Consider the following 8,509-nt stretch of genomic DNA (forward strand, 5'->3'; position numbering starts at 1 on the left):
TGTGTATGGATTGTGATAACAGTTGTATGAGCCCCTAATAAAATGTTTTAAAAAATAGATAAAATAAAATTAATTAAGTAAGTAATTTAAAAAAACTTGGATGTTGGATAAAGAACATGGAAGAAAAACCAGTGCATTTGAATTGTGGTGCTGGAGAAGAACATTGAAAGTACCATGGACTGCTGAAAGGACAAACTGGTCTATCTTAGAAGTACAGCCAGAGTGTTCCTTAGAGGCAAGGATGTCAAGGCTTTGTCCTACATACTTTGGACCTGTTGTCAGGAGAGACGAGTACCTGGAGAAGGACATCATGCTTGGTAAACAGGAAGGCCCTCAATGGGATGGACTGACACAGTGGCTGCAGCAATGAGCTCAGCATAGGAACAATTGTGAGGATGGTGCAGGACCAGGCAGTGTTTCATTCTGTTGTTTATAGGTCACTATGCGCTGGAACCAACTCGACGGCACCTAACAACCAACACATTCTTATTTTTTCCTACTAATTCCACTTAAATTCTCCCATCCCGTCTCCCTTTCTCCTAACTCCTCTCTCACACTAAAGTTCTCTTTTTCCCATTTGGATTAAGTCTTACTTACTCTTCCTTGTCCCAGTGGACTCTGATGTAGACATATAAACCCAAGGGAGGGTCAGTAGAGTAACACTACCAACCTGTCCCCAAAGTGCTACCATTGTGGAGGGCAGATAAGCAGGTGACAAGAGCATCCAAGTGAATCTGGGCCAGGCCTGGAGCCAGCTGGGCTGGCCTGACTTAGAAGCGTTAACAAGAACACAGTACAAAATAGGGGTTATCACCATTAGTGTTCATTCCAAGAGCAGGGTGAGATGCCAGGGACAAAGAATGCTTAAAGAAGAAGTCCAGAGGAGAAAGCTAAGATTGGAATCCCAGAAAGATCAAGTCCAAGTGGCATGTCCAAAGGATCAGAGGAAGGATCAAAGTATGGTTGAGACAAGCGTTCACCTTTGGATTGGCATTAGAAAAATGAGGGCATGAAGTGCCTGCAGCTGAACAGCTAGAGTGGCCAAGAGAAGCAAGAAGTACAAATGTCAAGGATTTTTTTTTAGCTCCAATGGAATATGATGGCAAAAGAAGACATTGTAAGAATATAAGAACTGGCAGAGGCTGCTGGACCTGATCAGGTACCAGGAATGACAGTGTAAAATGGCAAAGGTGAGTGGTGGTAGTTTCTGGACAGGTCAAACCAGATCAGCCAGTCCAACAGCAGAAGCCATGTTAGGATTTGACTCAGCAAAGTTGAGACAAGTATGAGAGACAGTACTAGGGACAGAAGGAAACAATGATTGAGCCAAAATAGTGGGTAGGATGAGCAGGGACAGGGACAGTCAGATGGCTCTATGTGTCCAGCTTTCCAGCTGTGACCAAATGAAACCAAATGAAAATGTTAAGTCGATTGTGAACCAAGGTCAATTTTCTTTCCAGGGCTTTATTGGTGATACAAGATCATTAAGTGTATCAATAATGCCCATGATTAAGTCATTCTGGAATGAGGACAATTGTGTAACTTATTATAGGTCTGGTTGTGGTCAGCTAATAGTACATGCTAAAGCCAAACCATGGAACTATTTTTTAAAAGCTAAACTAAAATGCAAAATAAGATTTAGGGAATTCTAATTCCTAAACCTCTTGAGGAGATTTACCCAATAGACTAAAATTTCCTTTTCCAGAATAATTTATTTCAGTTAGTCATATTTTTATCATCCACTGGAGGGTAAACTTAATTTCCTCTCAATAACTACCATTGGAATACTAAAACAATCTTTTTCTCTAAACAAAAAACATTGTTTAGAAGATTCTTCATGTGGATGTGTCAAGACTAAAAATTAAACAAGGGTTAAAGTTTCTGGCCAAGAACAAACAGTTGGCAAAGTCACAAATTAGAATTTATAATCCCATTGTGAAGCTGAGTAATGTGTTCCCTGTAAATAAAATTGTGCTGATGAAGAGATACTAGTAGCATTACTGAAAGGAGATATTTAGAATGGCAATGGAGTATAAACACAACCCGGTTGATGAATTTGCTCATTGGACTTTCTTGTTAGGATACTAGTAAGCATTAGTCTTCAAGTTGATTGGTGGTATGGCCAACAGCATTAAGGATTTGTCAAAAGTTTCAGCCACTCCATCCTAGCAATAGAGTCAAGAGTTGGAGTTATTGCTGCTGGAGTTATAACAGCTGCCCCGGAATCATGTCTGAACAGCAAGTTAACTGCTGTTCATAGTAATATCTAGTCTTTCCCAACCCCAAACATAACACAAAAGATTGTTGTCATTCTTGGCATTACGTAGCCAAGACATGCCAGTGAACTCTAAAGGCAGAATGCCCTTCCACCTGTTTTATGCTGTAAGACAGTCTTCCAAGTGTGAGGCGGTGTGAAGGGCTGTTTGCTTGAATGGCATCTGAATGCGCCAGCAGGATTCTTGGCAGCAGGGCCCAGGCACAGAGGCCGGGCATTCACCAGAGCTAAATGGAGAAAAAAAACTTGAGCAAACGGCTTCCTGGAATACTGGGACCCTGAATGGGAAATTAAGAAGGACCAGATTTTCTCTCTTCTTGTTCCAGCCAAGGTCAGATTTGCAAGTTCCTATTGGTTCTTTTTTCAGAAAGTGCTATAGCAATTTCTGAAGGTAATGCAAATTCTCTTTTCTTTTAGAAGCCGTTAAGTATCATTTAGTGCTTTCTGTGCTTGTGTTTTGGAATCCCACCCATTGCCCAGCATTCTTAATAACAAAATTCACTCCCATCGAGTCAATTCCCACTCATTGTGAACCTAAAGGACGGGGTAGAACTGCCCCTGTGGGTTTCCAAGACTGTAACTCTGTAGCAGATTACAAAGCCTTGTCTTGCTCCCACGGAGCAGCTCATGGTTTCAAACTGCTGACCTTGCAGTTAGCAACCCACCATATAACCAACCAGTACACCACAAGGGCTCAAACAAAATCATGATGGACTGGGTCCTCGATAGGAACCCTGTGATTTGTTCTACATCTCAAAGGAACGTTGTTGAGGTGAGAATATTGGACAAGCTAGCTTGTCTGTTCAATATTCTCTTTTGATGGTAAGACTTAATTTCCAAATCTCAACCTGTTGATGGGTCATTTCCATCCTGAGGCCGAGCAGAGCGATCCCATCAAGTATCCTGACAATCATCGTTACAGAAGCCGGTTACCACAGCTTTCTCCCATGGAGTGGCTGGTGAGCGCCAAATGCCAATCCTTCCATTAGCAGCAGAGAGCTTGACCACAGCACCACCAGGGAGCCTTCTGCAGCTAAACTCCAGCCCCTCCCCACCTATCTGGCAGACAGAAACCACATCAGTCAGTGGGTCATCCCTAGATGTGAAAATTTGAAGAAAAGCTACCATAATTGTGCATTAATGACTAGAAAGGAGGGTAAATCGATAGCCAAAGACTAGACAGAGGCTTTTGTTGGCTTTACGCTGCATGCCTGGCACCTCCCAGAACATTCCTTTCAAACCTAGAAAGCCAAAAAGCCTTAGCAGATTGCCCACCATGGTGGAGCTATTCCCAGAAAGCAGTGATAGCAGGAGCAAGGGGACGGGGCTAGATCAAGAGTGGTAATTCTTCTAGCTACTTTCTGTTTCTCACGAAACTTAAAAGTCATTTAAAAGAGAGTCAGAGGGATGGTTTTTAAGGGGGGGGGAGGTGCGTGGGACAACCCAACTCTGGTTTCCTCTTGAGATAAATTGATGATGACGATGATGACGAAGACGATTTGCTTTTAAGAGAACATTTATTAGGTTTTTTAAATTGGGCAAGAAAACAAGATAAGTACACAGACAAATCATCTGGGTGAGGGAGACCATTAGCCCAAAGTCATAACCGTGTCTGGGGGTGTGCTGAGTAACAGAGCTTCAAAGAGGACATGGGAGATCAAAGAAAACTGTCACCAAAACATGGTTGGTGGCAGATCAATACCTCCGAGTCACTAGTGAAACCCCCGAAGCAAGATCCAGGCTATGATCAGGACAAGCACATTATGTTCGACCAGTAGTTCCCAACCGTGGTTCGAGACCCCTTTGGGGGTCGAACTTCCCTTTCACCAGGGTCGCCTAAGACAATCAGAAAACACATACATATGTCACAATATATAATTACAAATTTTTTGTGATTAATCACTGTACTTCAATTATGTTCAATTTGTAGCAATGAAAATATACCCTGCAAATCAGATATTTACATTGATTCATAACAGTAGCAAAATTACAGTTATGAAGTATCAACGAAAATAATGTTATGGTTGGGGGTCACCACCACATGAGGAACTGTATTAAAGGGTCCCGGCATTAGGAAGGTTGAGAACCACTGTGTTAGATGGAGGAATTTACAGTATTAGACCAGGACCTGCCCTGAGTCAGTCAGGGCGTGACTCGGACTGTGAAATCCCAGTACTGTGATCTCCATCAAAGACACACCCAGGTAAGCTCCTAAGGGAGATTGCCCCTCCCTCAGTTGGAGGAAGTGGGGAGTGGAAGTAATCCACTTTCCAATGTACTCTCTCCAGGGGCAAGACTATTCGTGTCTCCAGTCAATGGTCATAGGGGATCCAATGGAGGGATAAGTGCTTTACTATGTAACAACTATACAGGGATCCTAAGGGAGTCCTGGTGACATAATGGCTTATGCACTGGGCTGATAACCACAAGGTCAGCAGTTTGAAACCACCAGCCACTCCACAGGAGAAAGAAGACACTTTCTACTCCCATAAAAAGTTACAGTCTCAGAAACCCACAAGGGCAGTTCTACCCTGTCCCTCAGGGATGCTGTGAGTTAGAATTGGCTCAAGGACAGTGAATATATGTAATATGAATATTACAGGAATTCTCTGGGGGAAATTTTACTCAAAGGAGTTTTCAGTGCTAAAGAAATTAGAAAATAGGTTGGCTCCCCCCCACTTTTCCCAGATTGTTTTCACAAAATATTTACAAAGGTTGTCTAACTTCTCGTTATACTCCACACTGAATTTGGTCAAAAGACTGAAGGTTTAAATTGCTGAGTGGTTGTGGGAAATTCGGAGTGGCTAACTGGTGGCAGGATCATCCTTTGTGTAGGGTCTCACTGTGAATACAAGAGATCCCAGGTACTGGCTTTTCTTGCCAGAACAACAAAGAAGCAGGAAGAATTCAGTAGAAGCAAGTCTTCGTAGGAGCCCTGCTAGCATGTGTTGGGCTGCTAACTGAAAAGGCAGCAGTTCAAAACCAGCAGACGCTCTGTGGAAGAAAGATGAGGCTTTCTTCTCTCGTAAAGAGTTCTAGCCTTGGGAACCCACAGGGGTGTCTTACCCTTCCTATAGGGTCACCATGAGTCAGAATGGACTCAATGGCAGCGAGTGGGGTCTTGCTTGAAATGGACTCTCGTGGTGCCCAACAATAGGTCTTAGTTGAGTCGGTGAACATCCTCGATTTCAGATTATTCTAGAGGTGGCACGCAAGTAGAGGCAGCATGCATATAGACTTCCCCCAAGGAATCCAGAAGGGGAGGCAACAATGTTAATATTTATCAGCTGTTCTCTATTGCCATTCATTTGCCTAGTTGGGCATTCATTCACTCATCAGCTATCTCTCAGGTCTCTAGTCTACGCCAGATTCTGGGGTGTCTAGGAATTCAAAGATGAGTCACATACCTCTGTAGGCACCATCAGGATTGACCCCCAACTGACCAAAGTTTGCCGTAAGAAATTTAATATCTGCAACCTTGAGCTCCTCGCCTTCCTTCGACATGAGGGGTTGCAGCCAGCTTCCCACAGGTCCAGTCCCCGGTTCAGTTGCTCTTAGGTGCCATCCAGTTGGTTCCAACAGAACGGAACCCTGCCCTGTCCTGCTCCACCCTCCCAATGGTTCCCACGCTTGAGCCCATTGTGGCAGCCACGGTGTCCGTCTCCTTGAGGGCCTCCCTCCTTCAGTCTCCGCCCCGCTACTCTACCAAGTCTGATGTCCTTCTCCAAGAACTGGTCTGATAACATCTCCAAAGTACGTAAGACAAAGTCACCCTCCTTGTCCTTCCCCAGATCCTCACAGTCCTCGGGATCTGGACAGCTGGATTTCCCAAGCAACTCCTGCTATCTAACCCCAGACTAGCTGACTCCCTGGTGGAAAGAGAAGAGCAAGAGGGTAAGGGCCCTCCCCTGGGATGTCCACCCACGGTAAGTACGCCCAGCAGAGCTCCTCGGACCATCATGCTTTTCTGCGCTTTCTCCTCTCTGCAGATTCTTGCTTTGTAAAGCTCCCCAGTAAAGCCTGTGAGCTTTGGTGGAATTCATTCCAAACCCTGTTGCCTGACAGGTGGGGAACACTGAAGGAATTGATTCATCGTGTACAAGAACACTCCCCAGCTTCTGTGACACTGCTCTGCACGTTGCTGGAGTCACCTGGTCCAGAACCAAGCCTGTCCTTCAATAAGAACGATTTCACTCGGCCCTGGTGGGAACTGACCGGAGCGGGGGAGTAAGGCAACGCTTCCAGGAGCAGTCAGAGTCTGTGTCAGGAAAGCCCAGGTTTCCTTCTCCAGTAGCTTCTCCATGGCGATACCTACCTCCAGCCCTCCGCAAGCACTAATTGTGTGTGGGAAACAGAAGGATTTCTTCCAAGTTGTCTCCCCCAAATATATGCCTAACTTAGCTGCTGGCTACACGTGGTTAATGACTACACTTGGAGGTCAACAGAAGGAACTCAGAGGTTATTCTCCCTAAGGCTTATCAGCCATCAAGAGAAATCAGACTGTATCTGTCTGTCCCACTCCCTTCTGATAAAGATAGTAGTTGACTGTTTCCTCGTAGGAGAACCCAGAGAGGTCAAGCCCACTCAAGGGTAACCAAGGTTAAGCTGCCATATTGAGTCTAGGGTCTGCCCTTGTCACATGCATACCCCTAGTCTCTCCCCTTCCTATCATGTGTACACCCCTAGCTCATTCCCTTTCTGTTATGCTTATGCCCATTGTATATCCTCCTCCTATTGCTCATGTTGCCTATTGTACAACCCCTTCTTGTGATGTGTGTGGTTACCTGTAATTATGTCCCCCAAAGATATATGCCTTGGTTAGCAATAAAAGACTCACTCCGGTTCTCTCCTGCCCTGTACCACCAAGAGGAGCTGAGGTAAGTACACTACCCTGAAATGTGTCTGACTTCTTTATTTTACTTTCTCCTATTATTTTCTATGACTTTATTATAATCTCTATATATCTTAACCATCAATTGCGCTTACTGAACCCGTGATTAGTTGTGGGGGAGCTGTCCTTTCCCCCACAACTGTATAAATATTTCAGAGTAGCTGGGTGACACAAAAGGAGCCCTGGTGGTACAGGGTGCTCATGTGTTGGGCTGCTAACCCCAAGGTTACCAGTTCAAAACCATCAGTTACCGAGGGAAAAAGAGAGGCTTTTGACTCTAGTAAAGATTTAGTCTTGGCGTCGGACGGTGTAAGATATGACAAAATAATTTATAAATGATCAAGGGTTCATGAAGGAAGGGGGCATGGGGAGGGAGGGAGGGGGAAAATGAGCTGATACCAAGGGCTCGGATAGAAAGCAAATGTTCTGAGAATGAAGAGGGCAACAAATGTACAAATGTGCTTGACACACAATGGATGTACGTATGGATTGTGATAAGAGTTGTATGAGCCCCCCAATAAAATGATTTAATAAAAAAATAATAAAAGATTAAGTCACCCCCTTGCAGAGGGGTCTCGGGCAGGAGACAAGTCAGTCAGGGAGCAATGTAGCAACGATGAAAAATACAACTTTCCTCTAGTTCCTAAATGTTTCCTCCCCACCACTATCAAGACACAAATTCTACCATACAAATCCGGCTAGACCAGAGGATGTACACTGGTACAGGTAGGAACTGGAAATCCAGGGAATCCAGGGCGGATGATCCCTGCGGGACCAGTGGTGTGAGTGGCAATACTGGGAGGGTAGAGGGAGAGTGGGTAGGAAAGAGGGAACCGATTACAAGGAACTATATGTGACCTCCTCCCTGGGGGATGGACAACCGAAAAGTGGGTGAAGGGAGACGTCGGACAGGGCAAGATATGACAAAATAACAATTTATAAATTACCAAGAGCTCATAAGGGAGCGGGGAGGGAGGGGGAAAATGAGGACCTGATGCTGGGGGCTTAAGTGGGGAGGAAATGTTTTGAGAATGATGAGGGCAATGAATGTACAAATGCACTTTACACAATTGATGTATGTATGGATTATGATAAGAGTTGTATGAGCCCCTAATAAAATGATTAAAATAAATAAAAAAGATTAAGTCTCAGAAACCACAGGGGCAGTTCTTCCCTATCCTGTAGAGTCCTGTAGTCAGAGCTGACTGGAAAGCAGTGATATCTTTTTTTCAATTTCAAGATGAAACAGCGGTTAAACAGTCACTAGCTAACCGAAGGGTTGAAGGTTTGAGTGCAGCCAGAAGTACCTCCAAAGAAAGGCCTGGTGATCTGATTCTGAAAAA

At 44.5% G+C, this 8,509-nt stretch overlaps 1 long non-coding RNA gene across 1 annotated transcript in view; it reads left to right on the forward strand.

Annotated features, from left to right (window-relative positions):
• The window catches only part of LOC123521265, a 48,272-nt gene extending 41,432 nt beyond the window's left edge, over nt 1–6,840 (forward strand). Inside the window, exons 2-3 of the long non-coding RNA XR_006679737.1 lie at nt 6,067–6,169; nt 6,265–6,840. This is a non-coding gene — a long non-coding RNA (uncharacterized LOC123521265). The remainder of the gene's footprint in view (nt 1–6,066; nt 6,170–6,264) is intronic.
• The last annotated feature ends 1,669 nt before the right edge of the window (nt 6,841–8,509 follow it).

The sequence above is a fragment of the Echinops telfairi genome, unplaced genomic scaffold, assembly GCF_000313985.2.
Source record: "Echinops telfairi isolate 266 unplaced genomic scaffold, ASM31398v2 ScPeMD7_7;HRSCAF=31, whole genome shotgun sequence".
Lineage (NCBI taxonomy): Eukaryota > Metazoa > Chordata > Mammalia > Afrosoricida > Tenrecidae > Echinops > Echinops telfairi.